The sequence below is a fragment of the Balaenoptera borealis genome (genome assembly GCF_965194805.1).
Source record: "Balaenoptera borealis genome assembly, chromosome: 7".
Lineage (NCBI taxonomy): Eukaryota > Metazoa > Chordata > Mammalia > Artiodactyla > Balaenopteridae > Balaenoptera > Balaenoptera borealis.
Genome location: NC_138864.1, coordinates 102585711 through 102608774, shown reverse-complemented (window position 1 = coordinate 102608774; position 23064 = coordinate 102585711).

Below are 23064 nucleotides of genomic sequence, written 5' to 3'. Positions count from 1 at the left end.
ATTTTTATACTTTGGTATATTTCAGATTTTCTCCTCCTCCTTCCTTGCTTTCTGCACTTGTTCATTATTTTGGTCTTGGGGGCTGTTATTTTTTTTTTTTTAATGCATATTTTATTTCAGCTGTGTATAAAACAGAGTAGAAAAATGTGAGAAGAGAAAAGAAATCATTTATTTTAGTATGCTTACCAGTACTTTGATAATTGGTTGTTTGCTCTTGCTGTGCTTTCTACTGTTTTGTTTGTTTTTGTTTTTGTTTTTTTCAGACTGGAACACAACTGAAACTGTGAGTCAAATGTATTAGCACCGCCTTCCATCAGGAGCGCTGATGTCACAGGCCCCTGGGAGAAACTGCATTGCTGACATCACTCGGTCATTTTGTTTCCACACAGCAGCACAAAGGCAAGTGACGCGAGGGTAGTTTTTAGTAAGGTAGTGCTGTAGAAGCACACTAAACCAATAATGGGCAAAAAGTGGGGAGTATTCTGTACTGGCCCCCAGTTACATTTCCCACTTCATCACCAGTGTCTGGTAAAGACCTTGCCACATAGAAAGCACACATCAAATATGTGCTAAATGGTTTGCTGAACACTGGTGACTTGTTCATGTAGGTTAGCAGTTATATCCTGTCTAACTTAACTAAAGGTTGATTCAATTAAAACTGACGCAGAGTGAATTTTAAGAAAGCAGGTCGACCTTTCTTTTTTCTTTTTTTAGAACAAAGCTCTTAATTTTCAATACTGTGAGAGACATTTCAAGTGCATCAAGAGAAAGAACCCTGAATTAAAAGAAAGCAGGGAATCTGTATTTTAGTCTCAGATTTGTCCATGTCTTTGTGAATTAAGGCAAACCGTTGAAATGCCTGTGCCTTAGTTCCCACCTGTGTAATAATACTGCTCTCATTACTTCATATCATTATGAGAATAAAATAAGAGCATAATTACAGAAGTTCTTTGAAAAAATAGTAATCACTCTACAGACACAGGGCTTACTAACAGTATCATACTCCTGGGACATAAAATGGACATTAAAGCAACTATCTCATTCAGTTGTCTATTCTATACATGCAGACATTTTAGTATATGCAGAATGTGGTGCTAGACCGCTCAGGGCATGCATGCCAAGATGGGGTGGGGCAGTGGGACACACTATTCTAGCCCTGAAGAAGTTTACCATTTGTACAGAGAGAATAAGTAGAAAAGAAGCCCAAATTTGGTAAGAGAGATAAGACATAAGTAGGCTATGGAGGAGAGGGTCAGAGAATAAAAGACACACACGCACACACATCTGAGTTTTAAAGAGAGAGAGATCGGTTTTACATTAATGGATACTCAAAGTATTTTGAGTCTTTTTCTTCTAGTCTTTCCTAATTCTAACCTCTTACATATCCTAAATTGATAGTGCTAAGGCAAGGGGACTTTCACTACTCTTAGTATCTTGTTTTATAAACTAAACATCATCATAATCAAGACTGTATAATAGAGCTTTATATTGACAACCAAAGTAAAATTTGAATTACTGAAAATCCAGTATTCTCTTCTGTTCTTTCTGAAAAGAAGTGATCTTTTCATGTGCACCTGTACTTACGTTTTGATTTTTTGAAGTTGCTCATGCATGACATTCCATCAATTAGTAGTTAATTATGAAAAAGAGCATTTTGACCTTACGTGTTGTAGAAAAATTTTGTGAATTTGATGAGGAAAACTTACCATGCTAAAAGTTTAAAATTTCAGTGTAAATTCATTACCATTAAGAGGTCCTGGTATTGCCCCCCACTTTCATTCAGATCTTTATTTTTTACATTTCAAAATTGATTCACCATTTTGTTCAAACAATTCCAGTATAAAAGTTAAGCTTAGTGATTCTGTCAGGAAACTAGAAAAATGTAATTATTTCTGCTAGACTTAGATTTACCTCTAGTAAATAGTGTCAGTCCTGGGACAAAACACTCTGATTTTTCCAAAATGGAATTTCTACTATTATACATTATATGCAGCTTAGTTGTAGCCTGATTTGAGGATTTAATATGCAATTACCATACAAATAAGACAATTTTTCACATTTCCTATAATTTAAAAATATTAAATAGTTCAAAGTATTAATTCAAAAATATTAAATTCGAATACTATAATTCAAAAATACTAAAATCAAGTTGAGTTTTGAGGTTTTGTTAAAGTGTTTTGATGCAGCTTAGAAAGTCTGGGTATAATCCTGAAGGTCTGGGCCACCCAGTATCAGTGTAAATGAGTACTTTCAAGGGGGCTTTCTTTTCTGGGTACTCAGGATACAGTAATGAGCACAACATTTCACCATCTAACATGCAGGTCTTTTGCTCTGTTTGAAGGTAAAATTAACAGAATTTATCTTAGATCTGATGTTGGGTTTGTGAGAAGGGAGACCAGGATCGAGTCTAAGCAACTGGAAGGATAGAGTTGCCATAAACTGAGATCGAAAAAGTCCCAGAAAGGGCAGGTTTAGAGAGGAGGAATGGGACCTCAGCTTGGATCATGTAAAGCTTGAAATACTGTTAAAGTCCAAGAGGAAAGGTTAACGAGGCAGGTGAATGTGAGTCCACATTTGTGGGGGGAGTCTGAGCTGGAAAAACAAATTAGTGATACATAAAGCCATGAGGCTAGATGAGCTCACCGAATGAATACACAAAGACATAAAAATAAAGGCATTCAAGGGATGAGCCCTGTGGCTAACCAAAACCACAAGACAGAATGCAAGCTAAGGAAAGAAAAACATCTGCAGCAGGAGAGAGCAATCAACTGTATCAAATTCTGCTGCTAGGTTAAGTAAGATGAAGACTAAGAACTGACCATGGGACTTAACAACCTTTCGGTTTGTCTTCTATTCCAGAATCATCTCACTAACTGCCCAGGCTTCATTTCAAAGATTTCCCATCTTTCTCCCCCTCTGCCCTGCTTCTCAGTATGAAGAAGAAAGACACAGTGTTCTTACATTTAGGGGCTCATAAGACCCACATACAATGCCCCTAAATTTAGGAACGTTACTTCCTTTTCCTACTCCTTTTCTCTCTGAAAAAAAATCTCTCTCAGCTCATTTTTATCTCATTTTATGAAAAAGGGCCATTAATATAAAAATCAGTTCTTTTAAAGTTTATATGAGCAACTACTTGAGAATAAAAATGTCATATAACAGAACTTTAAGTAGAATTGAAAACTGTTGTATTGTAATTCCTTAGAAGGAGGAGCAAGTGGTCGAGGTGGAGGGCAGGACTGCAGCACGATGACCACGGTCCGAGAGGACTTCGGGGGCTGCTTAGAATTTTGCTGTGCTTAATAGTTCTCACTTCCAGCTTGTCCTTAGAGCTCACTTCCCACGATATCGCCTCCCGTGACATAAGATCATCAGAAAGGAAAATGCCGAGATACTTTGAAATGGGTCAGTCTCACCTCTCAGGATCCTCTTTCTCAGCTGAAATATTGAAATTAGGCCTGGAACTATATGAACTTGAATTTCTCTTTTAATTTTAAGAATCTATAATGCTATCATCTTACCTTCAGTAGCCTGAACATTTTACTTTTAAAGTTTCAGCTTCTGCTAAATTATTTTTGTTTGTGATGCTGGCCGTCTCTTTGCCTTCTACCTGAATTAGATTTTAAAACATAGGCTAATTGATTAATTTTTAAATAAGATTTACACCGGTTTCTTTCACAGTCCTAAGTTATCATTTCTGAGTAACCTAGATGAGATGTATCCCCATTGAACAGTACTGCACTCATTTATTCACTGGACATGGGTTTGTTCACTACTACGTGCCTGGTACAATGATAATATTAAACAAGACAGTTCTTAATCTCAGTTGATGGAGGAAATAAAGAGATGACCCAAAGAAGGTGAGAATTAGCTTCCAGGAGAAGACAAGAGTATGTCAGAGAGACGATAAAGGCTTGAGACTTGAAAGATGAGAAGGACTTTTTTGGAGAATCTAAAAAAGGGACAGGGACTTCCCTGGTGGCACAGTGGTTAAGAATCTGCCTGCCAATGTGGAGGACACGGGTTCGAGCCCTGGTCTGGGAAGATCCCGCATGCCACGGAGCAACTAAGCCCGTGAGCCACAACTACTGAGCCTGCAATCTAGAGCCTGCAAGCCACAACTACTGAGCTCATGTGCCACAACTACTGAAACCCACGTGCCTAGAGCCTGTGTTGCGCAACAAGAGAAGCCACCGCAATGAGAAGCCCGTGCACCACAATGAAGAGTAGCCCCCTCTCGCTGCAACTAGAGAAAGCCCACACGCAGCAACGAAGACCCAACGCAGCCAAAAATAAATGATAAATAAATAAAAATTTTTAATAAATAAATAAATAAATAAAGGGACAAGTATTCCAGGCAGAAAAAAATGCACATAGGTCGAGGGAAAATGGCATATATGGGGGTAATTATGAACATGTATTATAGCTGGTCACAGAATGCATTGAGGAGCTTGCAGTAAATGAGCAGGAGATTTAGGCAGGAGTCAGAATATGTAGGACGTTATATACTGAACTAGGGAATTCAGGATTTTATTTCTTCCTCCAGGGCAGTGGAGAAAGGACTTTCTCCCTGGGGTGAACTAGTGTATGTGGTATATTATTCACCAGACTCTCAAAGGCTGTGTGTATGGTCTGAACATTTTGAACACACACTCCCTTTGGATATTCTAATATAGCGTCGTCTCTCATCCTGACTACATGCTTCCTTCTGCAAAGATGTAACCTTCAAATGCTGTGGAAGGAGTCTATCCTGCAAGCGTTCTGAGTCTGATTACCACCATGGCAAGGGGAAGTTACAGGAGCATTTTAGGCAGGACAAATATCATGATCTGATTTCACAATTTCTACTCCCTCTTCTCGTTTTGCAGATAATTCACCATTAAAACTGAGGTATAGATTTTTCTCCAAATGAATAGGAGGTGCTCTGTTTACAAATGGACACGGCACAGCGGCAGCACAGCGTCTGCCCCAGCACTGCCCAAAACAAACAGCGGGAGCAGTCAGAAGACCGCTTACAGTTTGTTAATCAATCCATTTGCTTTGCCTGAAAATTTCATTCATATTGTCTTCAGTGGTTTGCAGTAATCTTTTGAAAAATACCCTTGAAGTCTCATATTTTCTCCTCAAAATCTGTCAGACTTGGGAGTGACAAAAAGAGAGAAACTCTGCAAACATATATGGCATATTCACAAGTGGACTTGAATAGCAGTAAATGAAAAATTTCATTTTACAAAGTAATTTATTAAAGAATCTCTTAAGTAGCAAGTTATCCTCATAAGTTGATGTATACAAATTTAACTAAAAGACTTCTCAGAAACTTATCTTTTGTGTAGTGAAGCTCACAAGTTCTTTAGAACCAGAAGAACTTAAAAATGATAAAGATAAAAATAACAAAACTGTAGTTTTAGGACTTAAGTTGGGAAGGATCCCCTTCCTCTGGTGTGGACACTAGGCGTCTAGAGATTAACTTTTTTATAAGCACACAGTTGAATTATCATGTCCTGTTTCCACACTCACGCTCTAACAATGCCAAAGGTCGTCAAATAGTAAAGTGATGCTGCTACTTGTTAAATAAATTATTGCTAACATTCTGGTTTTCAATCCGAAGAGTTAGGAGGTTAATGGAGCTTTTTTCACAGCAGCTGACAGCCCTCCTACAGCTTTCTACTATCTAGTAAGAATCATTTCTTTGGAGCAATGTTTAAGTATATTGTGGGACACTGGTGCTCTGAAAGAGAAGTAACGCCTCCAGAGAGTTGAAGGAAGCCTGTGGGACACAGATATCACGTGGCTATTGATTGAATGATTGGTAAATAAAGGCCATTTCTAATCGGAGGTCAGTTCCACCAAAGCAAGCTGAAGCTGTGCCTCTGTGAGAGACAGCACCACCTAGTGGGAGGAGAGTGTCATAGGAATGGATGCCCACGGGTTTGCTTTCCAATTCCGTGCTTTGAACTTTTCTAAGACCTACCTGTGCATTGTGAATACACCAGTCTCTCTTCACAATTGGCTTAACCAGATGGTCTCCGACTGAGCCTCAACACCATGTGGAGTGGTTTGCCACCTAATAACTATAATGATGGCCAATGTTTATTGAGCTCTTGCTATAACCAAGTATTATGCAAAGACCTTTCCTCAGGGTTTGTGTGTACAGTTGTGCAGGTTGCGCCCTGCACAAGGATGCTTGGGTAAAGGAGTGAGGGGACTGAAATCCTCCTTCATCTCCACTCACTGATGTGAGTGCCCTGGCGAAGGGTTGTACCTACCTGGAGAGAGGGTTGACACTTTCTGAATGCACAGAGGTTCTGTATAATGCAGTCCTGGTCCTGTATATGCATTAACGCACATTTAATCCTCACAACAGTCCTGCAAAGTAGGTGTTATATTATCGTGGTCATTTTTCAAGGAGGAAGTAAGACTTAGGGGGTTAAGTAAATTGCCCAGGTTTGCATAGCTCATAGGGGCAGAGCTAGGATTTTAACACAGACAGACCTGCCCATATGCTGGAGGCCTCCCAGGAGCGTGAGTGCAGATGTGTGTGTGCACCAGTGCTCCTATGTAGAATCACTGCCCTCCCCATTCCCGTACTGGAGTGAGAGATGTTGTGCAGTGTCTTTCCACTGCAGAGTAGCCCCTGCTCAAGTGGCCCAAAGCGGAGGCAAACTCAGAGCTGCCTCTGTACCTGGCAAGTTGATTGTAATGGCTGCTTTGTTCAGTGATTCAAGCAACTCAACAAAGTAGCCAAACCAAAAGCTTATCAAGCCCTGCAATAGAGACCCGTGGGTTGCCATGCCCCTCAAGACTTCACCTGTTACCTTAGCTTAACTTGCTTGCTCTCTGATCAGGCTACGCATATTCTTCCCTCTGTGTCCTGTTCACACTGACCTGTCTCAAATGCCCTCAGCGCCACTCCCCATTTCTGCCTGTAGAGGTCCTTTTGCTCCTTTAAGACCCAGCTTAAATCTTCTTTCCCCATCTCTGTGAAGTTCTAATCCTGTCCGAGCCCATCTCTTTTTCTCTTTTATTTTCTGATTATGTATTTTTTGTTTGCCTTGAATTGTAGTCATTTATGTACATTTCTTACATCAGGTTTTTATTTGTAACCTCTGAGGACATAGAGTATAACATATAACACGTGGGACTTGCACAACGCAGGTGTTCAATAAATATGAATTGAATTGAATTGGAGGCCTGGGGCCTAAACAACAGCAAGAGAAACCTGCAGCTTCACCGTATCTTTAAGGTTCTCACTTAAACTAAATGTCTAACTAGGAATTTCATAATACAGGGCAAGACAAGCTAGGAGTCTTAAGGCAAATCCACAATGCATTCTAAAACATAACAGATTTGTTTTTAATAAAGACCTAGTAAATAATTTAATTAGTGTGATTTGCCATAATTAACTCAGCTCCCAAGAGCTGATTGAGTTACAGATTTACAAATCCCTTAGTACCAGGCAAGTTGCAAACTAGTTCTGAGTTGATTTTAAACTTTCATTTTGACTACAATTACCTATCAGGCCCTCAGGCTAAAGTCAGGCAGGAATTAAATAGAAGGAAACAGAAAAGCCATTCAGGATATTTCTGAGAATATTTATGGAGAATTTGTTTTGCTTGGAAGTGAATTGGTAATAAAAAAAAGAATTCAGAGAACATAACTATTATAACCTCTGCAGTTGAGTATATAGTAATGTAGAAATTTAACAACAGATATTCAAGAAATAAATTTAAGATCCTCATTCTTCAATCCTAACTAAGAAGATATTTTCATCTAAGATTTTTCCCAATTAAGCTTTGAAATTATCAAAGAAAACATGTTGTTACTATGGAATCAATGTACTCAAATATAATTGGTAAAATAAACATGACCCACATTTTTTTTTTTTTTTTTTTTTTTTTGGCTGTGTTGGGTCTTCGTTTCTGCGTGAGGGCTTTCTCTAGTTGTGGCAAGCGGGGGCCACTCTTCATCGCGGTGCGCGGGCCTCTTCACTATCGCGACCTCTTGTTGCGGAGCACAGGCTCCAGATGCGCAGGCTCAGTAGTTGTGGCTCACGGGCCTAGTTGCTCCGCGGCATGTGGGATCTTCCCAGACCAGGACTCGAACCCGTGTCCCCTGCATTGGCAGGCAGATTCTCAACCACTGCGCCACCAGGGAAGCCCCCACATTTTTATATATTGGATAACATCTACTATTAATACTGTTACTTGATTCTTAACCTATGCATATAAAATACCTCACATATAAACTGTGTTATAGATTTATATTAATTAAGAAAAACAGAAACTGGATATTTCAGATAGGAAACAAGAGAAATTAGAATTCATAAAGTTTCCAGATGGCAATGATTTAGTTGCCTGAATATTTACAAGAGGGAGGGTAGGGTATAGGATATAAAATTCTAACCAGGCACACACAAATTTCACTGAGAAAGAAAAGGGTGAAGCATTGAATGAAATTACTGTGGTTCACAGCAACCTCTTTCATGAGCTCAGATATTAAAAGGGTGTATATTAAAGATGGCAAGGGCCCCTATAATACAGATAAATATAAAGACTGGTGATAATAATGTTAAAAGCTAAAGCCTCAAATTAACTGAGATGGCATGAATGAATGAATGAATCAATGAATCAATGAACAAGTACTAAAACTATAGAACTTTTTAAAGAACAGTTCTTTAAAGAGAAAGAAGTAGAAGCAGGAAAGAGGGGGTACATTCACAGTTTAGGTGAATGGCAAATAATAGAACGAAAAGTATCCAGGTCCAGGCAAGTTACTTCCTAGAGACTGAGCAATAGCAGTTCTGATCACAGAAATACTGTTGGTAAAGTCTGAGCAAGACAGAGAGTGAAAGAGGCACCAGGAAGCTTTGCAAGGGTAAATGTGATGATTTCTTTAAACTGATGCAAAATATAAGCAGGTAGTTTGTGAGCAGTTAGGACAGAACTAGGTTTTCCAGTAGGGATTGTGAATAACTTTTGTTACTTGAACTTTATTTTACTATTCATATATCCTTTTCTTCATTCAATATTTTAAAAGTAATTTCTATGTGCAAGGTGCTATGCTTGGCATATATATAACTGAATCACTTTGCTGTACATCAGAAATTGCTGACATGCATAACAAATCAGCATAAATTCAGATGAGATTTGATAGTCACCTATAGGAAAAAAAAAAACAAACGGCTAAGGGATTAATTCAGCCAAACAATAAATGACTGGGGTAACTATGACGTATGGACACCATTAACAGTGATGGAGGTCAGGGCAGGATGCCCCCAAATATGCCACATTGGCATATTGATTATTTTGAATTAAAGTTATGTAAGAAACAGCTGGCCTGAGAAGGACACTCTGACCCTTTTTTGCTCCCCTGAAAGGAGGAAATAAATCTCTCATGTGAAAGGCACCTTCCCTGTACCAGAAGGCAAAGAGACATCCTTATCTCCAGAGATATGAAGTGCAGGGCCAAGAAGGCTGTATAAACAAAACTTGTACTTCTTTACCAATTTACTACCTCAAGCCCAAACTTCTCTGTCTTGTCAATTCTTCACAAATGTATTGTTTCTTTGTCTAAAAGGTATAAAAGCTGCCTGCTCTGGTTACTTCTTTGAGTCTCATATTTCTATGAAGTCCTGTACATGCAAAATTAATTGTTTTCCCCTGTTAATCTGCCTTGTGTCAATTTAATTACTAGACCAGCCAAAATAACCAAGAGGGGTAGGGGAAAAATTTCCCATCCTCGACAGCAGAGGATATTGAAAAAATATATTTACTGTAGAACTAATAATAAAAGAAATGTAGGAATTAAGGTTACAGAACAGAGTGTTGGTGTTATATGCCCTGACAGCACAGATATGAGATAATTAACATAAATTTGGGACAGAAAGGAAAAGAAGGTAGTGGCATTGATTGCTTCATCTGGTGTAGCTGGGAGTGAAATGATTAAATTAGATTTACTTTTAATCTGATGTACCAAATCATGGGAGTATAAAAATATTTAACATATGAAGGTGAACACTAAGAAAAGTAATATTTTTTACTAAAATTGGGTGAGAGAGGAAATGCAGAGCAGGGAGAGACAAAAAAGGGACATTATAATTTATCAATTTTTCCTGGTAGGAAACTAACAGGTACTGTCTAGGAAAACTGGAAACCAAGAGAGGTATGTAATATTATAAATATAATCATGAAACAAAAAATAAAGGCTTTCTAAATATCTGAAGAACTACATAAAAAATAAAAACAGGTTGCCTAGGAAAAGACATGTTTAAAAACTACAAAAACCAGAGCAAACATATCTGTCATCAGTAAATGAAAAAGAGCTTACCATTGATTAAGGAAAAGGATCAATTTGACATTGATCCTGTTACTGGCTAAGAAATGAATCCATCCTTCAAGAAACAATATTGGTACAAGATCTTTTGAACAAAACACAGTAGGTTAAGGAATAAATTGTCTAGCTGTCTGAATGAATTGCTACAGTAAATAGAGATTACTAAAAAATAAATAAATAAAAATTAAATAGTGCAGCCTCAGGCCAAAAATACGCATGTGAAGAATAGAGAATAGCTTATGCCCAAGCACTTCTTCAGAGCCTGGTTGAATATTTTCCTTCAGTGATCTTTAAGTCTGAAATGCTGAAAGTAAAAACAAGATATTGGTAGTAAAAGAAGAAAAAGTTGTATGGTTCTCAAATCCAAGTTTCTTCCACCACTTATAAGCTTTAACAGTCTATCAGTTGACTTCGGTATATTTGTTAGGTACACCTACTTTCTGACTAGCTCTGTAGAAAGTGCCATGGGAAAGTACAAGAAGTAAAAATCATGTTTTCTGCTCTCAAAATTAGCAAAGAGGAAACAGAAATCAAACTGTTTCTAAGCCATGGAGTACTAACTTAGAGCACATAGGAAATCAGAGAAATGAGAAATGGATGAGCTAAAGTTAGTGGTGTGCTGGTAATGCTTTTTGTTTGTTTTATTGAGGTATAATTGACAAAATTGTCTATATTTAAAGTGTACAATGTGATGATTTGATGTATGTATATATTGTAAAATGACTGCCATAATCAAGTTAAGACACACATCACCCACCACCTCACATAGTTACCACTTTTTTTGGTGAGAAGAGCCTATATAAATGATAAATAAATACATGAAAAGATGTTCAACATCAATAAGCCGTTAGAGAAACGCAAATTACAACCACAATGAGACATAACTACACATCTGTCAGAATGACTAAAATTAAAAAAAAAAAAAGAACCAGTGACAACACCAAATACTGGCAAAAATGTGGAAAACTGGATCGTTCATGCATGGCTGGTAGAAACGTAGAATGATATAGTCACTCTGGAAAACAGTTTGACAGTTTCTTAAAAACTTAAATATAAAGCTACAATACGACCCAGCAATTGCACTTCTGAACGTTTATGCCAGAGCGATGAAAATTTACACTGACTAAAAAAATCTGAATATGAATGTTCATAGAAGCTTTGTTTGTAATGGCCAAAAACTGGAGACAACGTGGATGTTCTTTGACAGGTAAATGGTTAAACAAACTGTAGTATATCCCTAGCGTGGAATATTACTCAGCAATAAAAAGGAATGAACTACTGATACATGAACAATCTGGATGAATCTTCAGAGGATTATGCTGGGTGAAAAAAGTGAATTCCAAATGGTTACATACTGTATGATTTCATTTATAGAAATGAAATGGAGAACAGATTAATGGTTGCCAGCAGTTAAAGGGGGAGTGAATGAGAGGGAATTGGAAGTAGCTATAAAAAGGCAATATGAGAGATCCTTACGGTAATGGAAGTGTTCTGTATCTTAACTGTATAAATGTCAATATGCTGTATAAATGTTAATATCCCTTCCAAAATTAAAAAACTACACTGAATAACAGTCAAAATGGTTGAGGCTTTCTCTGTACATGTGTAATGAACTGTTCCCAAATCATCTGACCTTCACTAACCACAGCACATAGTCACCTGCTGTGCTATTGCTATTGGAGGCTCTCAAATATTTCCATTTTAATGGGAAATTTTAAATAATTTTTATCACTTGAAAGTATAAATCGAAACAAATATCATTGCAACTTTTTTTTTTTTTAATTCTTGGTATTGTCCTTTTTTTTTTTTAAACATCTTTATTGAAGTATAATTGCCTTACAATGGTGTGTTAGCTTCTGCTTTATAACAAAGTGAATCAGTTATACATATACAATATGTTCCCATATCTCTTCCCTCTTGCATCTCCCTCCCTCCCACCCTCCCCATCCCACCCCTCTAGGTGGTCACAAAGCACCGAGCTGATCTCCCTGTGCTATGTGGCTGCTTCCCACTAGCTATCTATTTTACATTTGGTAGTGTATATATGTCCATGACACTCTCTTACCCTGTCACATCTCACCCCACCCCCTCCCCATATCCTCAAGTCCATTCTCTAGTAGGTCTGGGTCTTTATTCCCGTCTTGCCACTAGGTTCTTCATGGCCTTTTTTTTTTTTTCCTTAGATTCCGTATATATGTGTTAGCATACTGTATTTGTTTTTCTCTTTCTGACTTACTTCACTCTGTATGACAGACTCTAACTCAATCCACCTCATTACAAATACCTCCATTTCATTTCTTTTTATGGCTGAGTAATATTCCATTGTATATATGTGCCACATCTTCTTTATCCATTCATCTGTCGATGGACATTTAGGTTGCTTCCATGTCCTGGCTATTGTAAATAGAGCTGCAATGAACATTTTGGTACATGACTCTTTTTGAACTATGGTTTTCTCAGGGTATATGCCCAGTAGTGGGATTGCTGGGTCGTATGGTAGTTCTATTTGTAGTTTTTTAAGGAAACTCCATACTGTTCTCCATAGTGGCTGTATCAATTTACATTCCCACCAACAGTGCAAGAGTGTTCCCTTTCCTCCACACCCTCTCCAGCATTTATTGTTTCTAGATTTTTTGATGATGGCCATTCTGATCGGTGTGAGATGATATCTCATTGTAGTTTTGATTTGCATTTCTCTAATGATTAACGATGTTGAGCATTCTTTCATGTGTCTGTTGGCAATCTGTATATCTTCTTTGGAGAAATGTCTATTTAGATCTTCTGCCCATTTTTGGATTGGGCTGTTCGTTTTTTTGTTATTGAGCTGCATGAGCTGCTTGTAAATCTTGGAGATTAATCCTTTGTCAGTTGCTTCATTTGCAAATATTTTCTCCCATTCTGAGGGTTGTCTTTTGGTCTTGTTTATGGTTTCCTTTGCTGTGCAAAAGCTTTTAAGTTTCATTAGGTCCCATTTGTTTATTTGTGTTCTTATTTCCATTTCTCTGGGAGCTGGGTCAAAAAGAATCTTGCTGTGATGTATGTCATAGAGTGTTCTGCCTATGTTTTCCTCTAAGAGTTTGATAGTGTCTGGCCTTACACTTAGGTCTTTAATCCATTTTGAGTTTATTTTTGTGCATGGTGTCAGGGAGTGTTCTAATTTCATACTTTTACATGTACCTGTCCAATTTTCCCAGCACCACTTATTGAAGAGGCTGTCTTTTCTCCACTGTATATGCTTGCCTCCTTTATCAAAGATAAGGTGACCATATGTGTGTGGGTTTGTCTCTGGGCTTTCTATCCTGTTCCATTGATCTATATTTCTGTTTTTGTGCCAGTACCAAACTGTCTTGATTACTGTAGCTTTGTAATATAGTCTGAAGTCAGGGAGCCTGATTCCCCCAGCTCCATTTTTCGTTCTCAAGATTGCTTTGGCTATTCGGGGTCTTTTGAGTTTCCATACAAATTGTGAAATTTTTTGTTCTAGTTCTGTGAAAAATGCCAGTGGTAGTTTGATAGGGATTGCATTGAATCTGTAGATTGCTTTGGGTAGTAGAGTCATTTTCACAATGTTGATTCTTCCAATCCAGGAACATGGTATATCTCTCCATCTATTTGTATCATCTTTAATTTCTTTCATCAGTGTCTTATAATTTTCTGCATACAGGTCTTTTGTCTCCTTAGGTAGGTTTATTCCTAGATATTTTATTCTTTTTGTTGCAATGGTAAACGGGAGTGTTTTCTTAATTTCACTTTCAGATTTTTCGTCATTAATGTATAGGAATGCAAGAGATTTCTGTGCATTAATTTTGTATCCTGCTACTTTACCAAATTCATTGATTAGCTCTAGGAGTTTTCTGGTAGCATCTTTAGGATTCTCTATGTATAGTATCATGTCATCTGCAAATAGTGACAGCTTTACTTCTTCTTTTCCGATTTGGATTCCTTTTATTTCTTTGTCTTCTCTGATTGCTGTGGCTAACACTTCCAAAACTATGTTGAATAATAGTGCTGAGAGTGGGCAACCTTGTCTTGTTCCTGATCTTAGTGGAAATGGTTTCAGTTTTTCACCATTGAGGACAATGTTGGCTGTGGGTTTGTCATATATGGCCTTTATTATGTTGAGGAAAGTTCCCTCTATGCCTACTTTCTGCAGGGCTTTTTATCATAAATGGGTGTTGAATTTTGTCGAAAACTTTCTCTGCATCTATTGAGATGATCATATGGTTTTTCTCCTTCAATTTGTTAATATGGTGTATCATATTGATTGATTTGCGTATATTGAAGAATCCTTGCATTCCTGGGATAAACCCCACTTGATCATGGTGTATGATCCTTTTAATGTGCTGTTGGATTCTGTTTGCTAGTATTTTGTTGAGGATTTTTGCATCTATGTTCATCAGTGATATTGGCCTGTAGTTTTCTTTCTTTGTGACATCTTTGTCTGGTTTTGGTATCAGGGTGATGGTGGCCTCGTAGAATGAGTTTGGGAGTGTTCCTCCCTCTGCAATATTTTGGAAGAGTTTGAGAAGGATAGGTGTTAGCTCTTCTCTAAATGTTTGATAGAATTCACCTGTGAAGCCATCTGGTCCTGGGCTTTTGTTTGTTGGAAGGTTTTTAATCACAGTTTCAATTTCAGTGCTTGTGATTGGTCTGTTCATATTTTCTATTTCTTCCTGGTTCAGTCTCGGCAGTTTGTGCATTTCTAAGAATCTGTCCATTTCTTCCAGGTTGTCCACTTTATTGGCATAGAGTTGCTTGTAGTAATCTCTCATGATCTTTTGTATTTCTGCAGTGTCAGTGGTTACTTCTCCTTTTTCATTTCTAATTCTATTGATTTGAGTCTTCTCCCTTTTTCTCTTGATGAGTCTGGCTAACGGTTTATCAATTTTGTTTATCTTCTCAAAGAATCAGCTTTTAGTTTCATTGATTTTTGCTATTGTTTCCTTCATTTCTTTTTCATTTATTTCTGACCTGATCTTTATAATTTCTTTCCTTCTGCTGGCTTTGGGGTTTTTTTGTTCTTCTTTCTCTAATTGCTTTAGGTGCAAGGTTAGGTTGTTTATTCGAGATGTTTCCTGTTTCTTGAGGTAGGCTTGTATTGCTATAAACTTCCCTCTTAGCACTGCTTTTGCTGCCATTGCAACTTATATTGACCGGAATGCCCTGGAACACAATTTGGAACAGCTAGGGGTTCTTGAACTACCTTCCAGAAAATAATGACCTTGTCCAACCATCATGAGTTTTACAGATGGAGATATTCGTCAGGATCCAAAGAAGTTAAAGGACCACCCCAAGCCATAGAGCTAATAAACGGTGAAGCTAATATTCCTGCTTAGAGTTCTTTTCAGTTCATAATTATTTTGAGTAAAAGGCTGTATGGGTGGGGTATATGTGTTAGAAGAAGGAATATATAAATTTCAGTGGGAATGGGGAACGGACAGGGCTGAAGAATTAAGATATATAGCCTACTTGATTCTGCAAAATTAAGATAGGTAGGGAGAAATTGCTTGGTATCTCTCTTGTATTGTGTCCCTTGCAGAACTAACAGCTGGTTAACTGAAGGACTCTTTAGGGCCAATCTGCTCAGATCATAATCTGTCAAGGTGGGTTGGTTGAAACCTACAGGTAAAGGTGAGCAGGCATAGCTATTGGAGTAAGAGAGGACGTTGAAAATTTTCCTTGCCCATGCTTAGAATATCCCCAAAATAAAGGCCGATCATGAAGGCATCACGTGACTGCTGACATGAGTATTGTACCAGCAGCAGTCCGTGCAGGTCTCTGTGGAAGGGGCAGTCTGGGAAGGGTGGGCTGAAGAAAAAGGACTATGGCAATAGTTGTAAACTTTCAGTATTGTTGACAAGAATTTAATCATACCCCATCGTAACGCACTTTTTCTTAGACAATAAGGTAATTAACAGCAATCATTACTTACTTCTAATGTCTAATTGTCTATGTTATCGATAGTAAGGCATTTCCATCACACTGTAGTTCTCTTCCGCACCCTCTTTCTTATAATTTACCAAAGAAATCAATTATATTTAATATGCTTGCCTCTCAGTTTTCTCAAGAGTCTCACCACCTGGGACTTCCCTGGTGGTCCAGCGGCTAAGACTCCAAGCTCCCAACTAAAGATTCCGAATGCCACAATGAAGGTTGGCAATGAAGATCCCGCGTGCCGCAACTAAGACCCGACGCAGCCAAATAAATAAATATATAAATAAATGTTTTTAAAAAAGAGTCTCACCACCAGGTCCCCTACAACCATCACAGCTATACTGTGCTTGTAGGATATTATTTGAATTCCATTTAGCTTCCCTTTTCCACCTTGCTGATTGGCCTTAAGCTGGGTATGCAGATTCCACTTCTTGCGGCTGGATTTTTAATACCTGTGCTCACCTTTCTTCAGCCTGTTCCCTTTCCCTGCTGCCTTCCTTCCTCCAGGCACTGACAGTGCCATACTGACTCCCTACCTCCTTCCTTCTTTTACTGCCCCTTAAGTCAATCTCATACATCCTCCAACTATTAAAAAATGCATGCAATAACATTGGAATGTCATAGAAGGCCACACAATCAAGGTCTCCTTATCCTGCTATTTACTGTTGTTAGTAATGACTTTTTAAATGACAGGTTAATTCTCTTGGGTCCTAGCCATTCCTGGACTGGATTTTTTTTTCCTGCTGTCTACATGTGTCTGAGACTTTTTAGACCAAACTCCTTTATGCTGTACTGCTTATTATGTTTCTTACCAAATGAATTTGCCAGAGCATCTAAAAGAAAGTTCTTCATCCTGTCAATGGTATAAGGTTACCAAGATTGCCATTAACATCTGTCTCTTTATCACCACCTCCTGGCGAACTTACTACACGGCTTATGAAGTCAACTTAACTGGCTTTCTATGGGGAACAAAGGTAATTTTGGATACTTTATATTACAGGATTCAGTTGTAATGGAAAAAGGGCAAGTTGCCTGAGTGTATAATCTCCCTGAGACTATTTTTTACTACAGTATAGGTATGTTATATAATATTATATATGGGAAATGAAGGAGCTCTTGGGAATTAAAGCTATGTTGACCATGAAATTTAGATTAAAGTTTCCAAAAAGTTTTAAAGCATATGGATTTGTATTCAGGACCCTAAAAGAATATTAAAAGGAGGTTTGACATTTATAAACTAAAAGATATTTTTAAAACTCCACTGTGATACCTTTATAATAATTGCTATAGTTTTAATGAGAAGTTTTGGAGGCCCCTGACAATTTTCTTTCTCTTTTGTCATCACTCTGGTTTTCATGTCCATTTCTCCTTGTGTCAGTCCCTAGTGTAAGCAGCTCTTTAAATTTATTCTTTCATTACTCTCTGAGAGTCTTGCTCAATGCTCCCAGTAAAACATGACTTTTTTCCCAGTTTGCTTTCCTCTGTGGGACTCTTTGGAGTAAGTGGGCTTTGATGCATTTGAGGGTGGAAGGGAAAAGCAACTAGAACAACCTAACGGTATTTGGCTTTATAATTATTATTATTTTTTTTAATTAATTAATTTATTTTATTTATCTTTGGCTTCGTTGGGTCTTCGTTGCTGCGCGCGGGCTTTCTCTAGTTGCAGCGAGCAGGGACTACTCTTCATTGCAGTGCGCAGGCTTCTCATTGTGGTGGCTTCTCATTGCGGAGCACGGGCTCTAGGCGCATGGGCTTCGGTAGGTGTGCCACGCAGGCTCAGTAGTTGTGGCTCGCAGGCTCTAGAGCGCAGGCTCAGTAGTTGTGGTGCCCAGGCTTAGTTGCGCCGCGGCATGTGGAATCTTCCTGGACCAGGGCTTGAACCTGTGTCCCCTGCATTGGCAGGCGGGTTCTTAACCACTGTGCCACCAGGGAAGCCCTTTATAATTATTTTTTAAAAAAGGTCCCCTCCAGTCAGTTTTTTCTTTTTGGTCCTGAAATTACCCAAGCACCTTAGGCTCCCATGCATCTTAATATAGGGAGCCCTATCTTTGAGGAGGTAGGAAGTGGAATATCCATTGGGTACTGGTAGCTGCTTTAGCCAAAGATCTTTGCTTCACTTTGTGTGAGGGTGTTAAATATTGGGTCTGATGACTTCCAATATTCCTTTTTTTAAAACCTCATTTTTTTGGTTTTGCTATTTTACTTCTCCAGTCTATAATTTGGCTAATATTTATCTGTTTAAACTTTTGAAACTCATTCTTTTCCTTAAAAAAAAAATTCTTTGGTATGAATTTTTACCTGCCTTATTGCTAAAGCCAGAAACCTAGGAGCTCTTCTTTCATTTGCCCTTTCCTTCCCTTCTCGTATCCAATCTAGCTGTAGCTTTTGTTGGTTTCATTTTCAAATTAAACAATGAATCTGCCTTCTTCCACTGCCAATCTTATTACAAGATTGTTCAAACCATTATCATTCTTGCCCAGATTACTGCATAGTCTCCTAACCATTTCTTTGTTCTATTCCTTCCCTGCTGCAATCCATTCTCCCAATATTAATTGGAGTTGTCTTTTTTTTTTTTTTTTTTTTAGTAAAGGGCTTACTTTTTTTAAAAATTTTTTTATTGTTTATTTTTGGCTGTGTTGGGTCTTCGTTTCTGTGCGAGGGCTTTCTCTACTTCCGGCAGGCGGGGGCCACTCTTCATCGCGGTGCGCGGGCCTCACTATCGCGACCTCTCTTGTTGCGGAGCACAGGCTCCAGACGCGCAGGCTCAGTAGTTGTGGCTCACGGGCCCAGTTGCTCCGCGGCATGTGGGATATTCCCAGACTAGGGCTCGAACCCGTGTGCCCTGCATTGGCAGGCAGATTCTCAACCACTGCGCCACCAGGGAAGCCCAATTGGAGTTGTCTTTTAAAAGTGTAAATCAGACAATATATTTTGAAAATAATCTCATTTGGTAATTTTATTTATTAATTGATTTACGTTTTTACTGTGTGTCCAGCCACTAGAACAAAGCTCCCTGATGACTGAGACCTGTCAGTCTGGTTCACTGACAGAACCCTAGGACCCATTGCAGCTTCTGATACAAAGTAAGCAATCAATATACATTTGTTTAATGAAAGATTATTTAGTTTTTCTGCTGCTTATCCAGTTTTTAAAAATAGTCATATGCTTCCTCTCATATTTCTGAAGTCCCTTCTCTACTTTAGCTGTTGTCTCCCCCTCCTCCCATTTTATCTTGGTTATTTTATTTCACTTAATTTGTCCTTTTACTTTGGAAGAGATAGTTAAAAATACAATATTGACATTTATTATATCTTTTCACCATTTTCAACTTTTTTCTTATACCTAATTTTATCTTCCTATTTCTAAATTCTGTTAAAATATTTATTTTTAAAATAATTATTGTTTTATTACCACTTTATTAGTATATTCTTATGTTAATAAATATTTATTTTAGTCTCATAAAATAGTTTTTATTTCCTCAAACAAACTTCCTGCCTTTCATCACTTTTTTTCCTTCTTGCTTTTATTAATTAATTTATTAATTTATTTTTGGCTGCGTTGGGTCTTCGTTGCTGCGTGCTGGCTTTCTCTAGTTGTGGCGAGCGGGGGCTACTCTTTGTTGCGGTGCACAGGCTTCCCCTTGCAGTGGCTTCTCTTGTTGTGGAGCACGGGCTCTAGGGACGCGGGCTTCAGTAGTTGTGGTGCTCGGGTCCAGTAGTTGTGGCTCTCAGGCTCTAGAGCGCAGGCTCAGTAATTGTGGCGCACGGGCTTAGTTGCTCCGCGGCATGTGGAATCTTCCCGGACCAGGGCTCAAACCCGTGCCTCCTGCATTAGCAGGCGGCTTCTTAACCACTGTGCCACCAGGGAAGTCCCTCCTTCTTGCTTTTAAATAAGAAGTGGCAGCATTTCGTACATAGAAATGGGGCTAGATATGTCCCCACAGACATCTTTATTATTCCATCCTCCCATAGGTTCTCTCTATTTTTCAATAGCCTATGTTTAATCTCAATTGTTAAACGTAATCCAGATCTGGGTGGGAGTGTTGGTTAGCTCCATTTTTACACATTAGACAACTCAAACACCTGGAAGCCAATAGCCACTCAGATAAAACTGGGTAATGGCTTTTATCTGACTTACAGCCCAATTTAGAATGAAGTTCTAAAAACTACCATATTGGAAACACCCAGTTATCTGGTACGAACACTTTTTAAAAGTATCCATAGCGTAGATAAAGAAGAATACAGGAAAAAAATCCAAATTGCTTTGAACACTCCTGATATGAATGGAGGCATAAGAGATGGATAATATCCAAACTATTAGCATTTTAATATGTCAGGTCTGTTCTAAGAACTAACTTCAGAAAAATGAATTTTTTGGGTTACCAAGTTGGGAGAGGAAAGAACACTCCCTGAGTCGAGATTATTTTCACCTCTGCCCCCTGACATGAAAACTAAGGGGAAAGTGACCAAGGCAGTACTCATCCCCTCTAGATTTTCAGGAATGAGCTCCTCCTGCCCTGAAAACTGAGATGTTTTCTTCCTTTTCTCATGCCTCTCTCAGGTAAAATCTTTCTGAGAAGATATTCTAGGCAAATATTCTAACTGTTTAACTGTGGGTAAGATCTGGCCCTTCACAAAAGAGTCTGTGTCATTAAGAAGCAGTGTAGGAGATCCTAACCCTCCCAGTTAATTAATTTTGGAGAAACAAGAAGTCCCTTGTTGGGTAGGCTAGAGGTCCTGCAGAGCAAATTGTGTTACAGATTTTAACTCTAAGTTACCTGGCCTGCTAACTTTATTTGCAGAAGAACTTTCCAACATCTATCTCCTTCCTGACGAGGAGTCCAACATTTATCCCTCTGGGAACACTTACCTCAGAATATAGTGCATTTGGTGCCCTTGCTACTCACATTAAGACATTCCCAAATCCCCTTCTGATATCACAGATGCCAAGGTTGATTTCCCTTTGTAGCTAATTCTACTGCCACCAGCCATAGGACACCACTATCAAGCCCCTTCCATACATAGCCCCGCACCTCTGCAAAGGGATTAGCTCAGAAAACCTACACAATTTCCCACCACATAGAACTGGTTAGCTATGCAGTACCTTAGCCAGGATCAGCTAGGTCTGTTTAGCAGTGGTGTCTTCAGCAAATGTCGTACGGCAGAAGCTTGAACCCAAAGTTACAACCAATGAAAACACATGCATCTTTTACAATCCCATGATTCTACATTCTAGAACACATCCCACAACGGCAAAAATTCTTAGAATCTGGAGGGACAGGGAACAAAGACTGTGACCTCATAAACTTCCATTCATCTAAGTTCCAGTGACTATTTCAGCATTGTCTGGTTTGAAAAAGAGGGGCATTTCTTCCCAGTCCTAATGTGGCTTTCTGAATCTAATCTAGTGTGTCCAAATATATATGTCACCTTTGTAGAAGCAAATGGGTACATCAGATGATTTGTTCCAAATCAATAGTTACTTTATGTTTGTGTTTACATCCATGCACATGTGTATCTTTAAAATGCCGTCGACACATGCATATCCATTACTATATATTTACTCTGTCCTGAATTGTAATTGTGGATGATTTAAATACTAGAAGTTGGAAATTATGATGGAAGTTATGGTAAAGCCTAATTCTTGGGTAATCTGAACTGGAAAGATTATATCCCCATAGCTCATGTTTCCAGGGGCAGCTATTCTAAGAGAAGAGAGGAGCATACGATCAAGCTAACGTATTACTCAGTGTTAGTTTGTGCCCAAGGGAACAAAATTCAAATTCACCCGTGGCTTTCAGTCATAGGTTTTGCATATCTTCAACTAACTATTGTAAAATTATTCCCCAAAGTGATTATACCAATTCACTCCCACCAGCAGTGTATGAGTATTCCTGTTGCTTCACATCCTTGGTAACAGTTGGTATTGTAAGTCCTTAATTTTTGTCCATAAGATGGCAGAAAATTATAATTAATTTGCATTTCCTTGTTTAACAGGGACGTTGAGTCCTTTTCATGTCTATTGACTCATCCTGTTTCCATTTCTGTCAATTGTCTAGTCATTTTTTTGTTTATTTTTCTACTGTATTCACTAAAAATATATTAGTTGGGTGCCTATTATGTACCAGGTACTATTTCAGGCACATGAGATATGGTAGAAAAAAATTTCCATCCACATATGGCTTATATTCTAGAAAGGATGATACCCCCCAAACAATATAAGTAAGATAATTAGATAGCATATTAGAAGCTGATAAGGGCTTGTTGCAAAGCACAGGCTCTAGGCGTGCTGGCTTCAGTAGTTGTGGCTCTCAGGCACTAGAGCACAGGCTCAGTAGTTGTGGCGCACGGGCTTAGTTGCTCCGTGGCATGTGGGATCTTCCCAAACCAGGGCTCGAACCCGTGTCCCCTGCATTGGCAGACGGATTCTTAACCACTGCACCACCAGGGAAGCCCTGTGAAGTATTTTCTAAAAGGATTATTCTAGCTACTGGTTTGAGAATGATAACAGCAAAATAAAAAATAACAAAATCACTTGTGTGGTTCTGTGTTCCATGCACTGAGTCAGGCACTTTACATATATTAACCCATTTAATATATTCCAGAGAGGTAGGCAAGAATGGAAGCAGGAAGACCTGTTCTGGTTACTAGTTCTTTTCTATTTTTTAATTAATTTTTATTGGAGTATAGTTGCTTTACAATGTTGTTAGTTTCTGCTGTTCAGCAAAGTGAATCAGTATACATATACATATGTCCCCTCTTTTTTAGATTTCCTTCCCATTTCGGTCACCACAGAGCA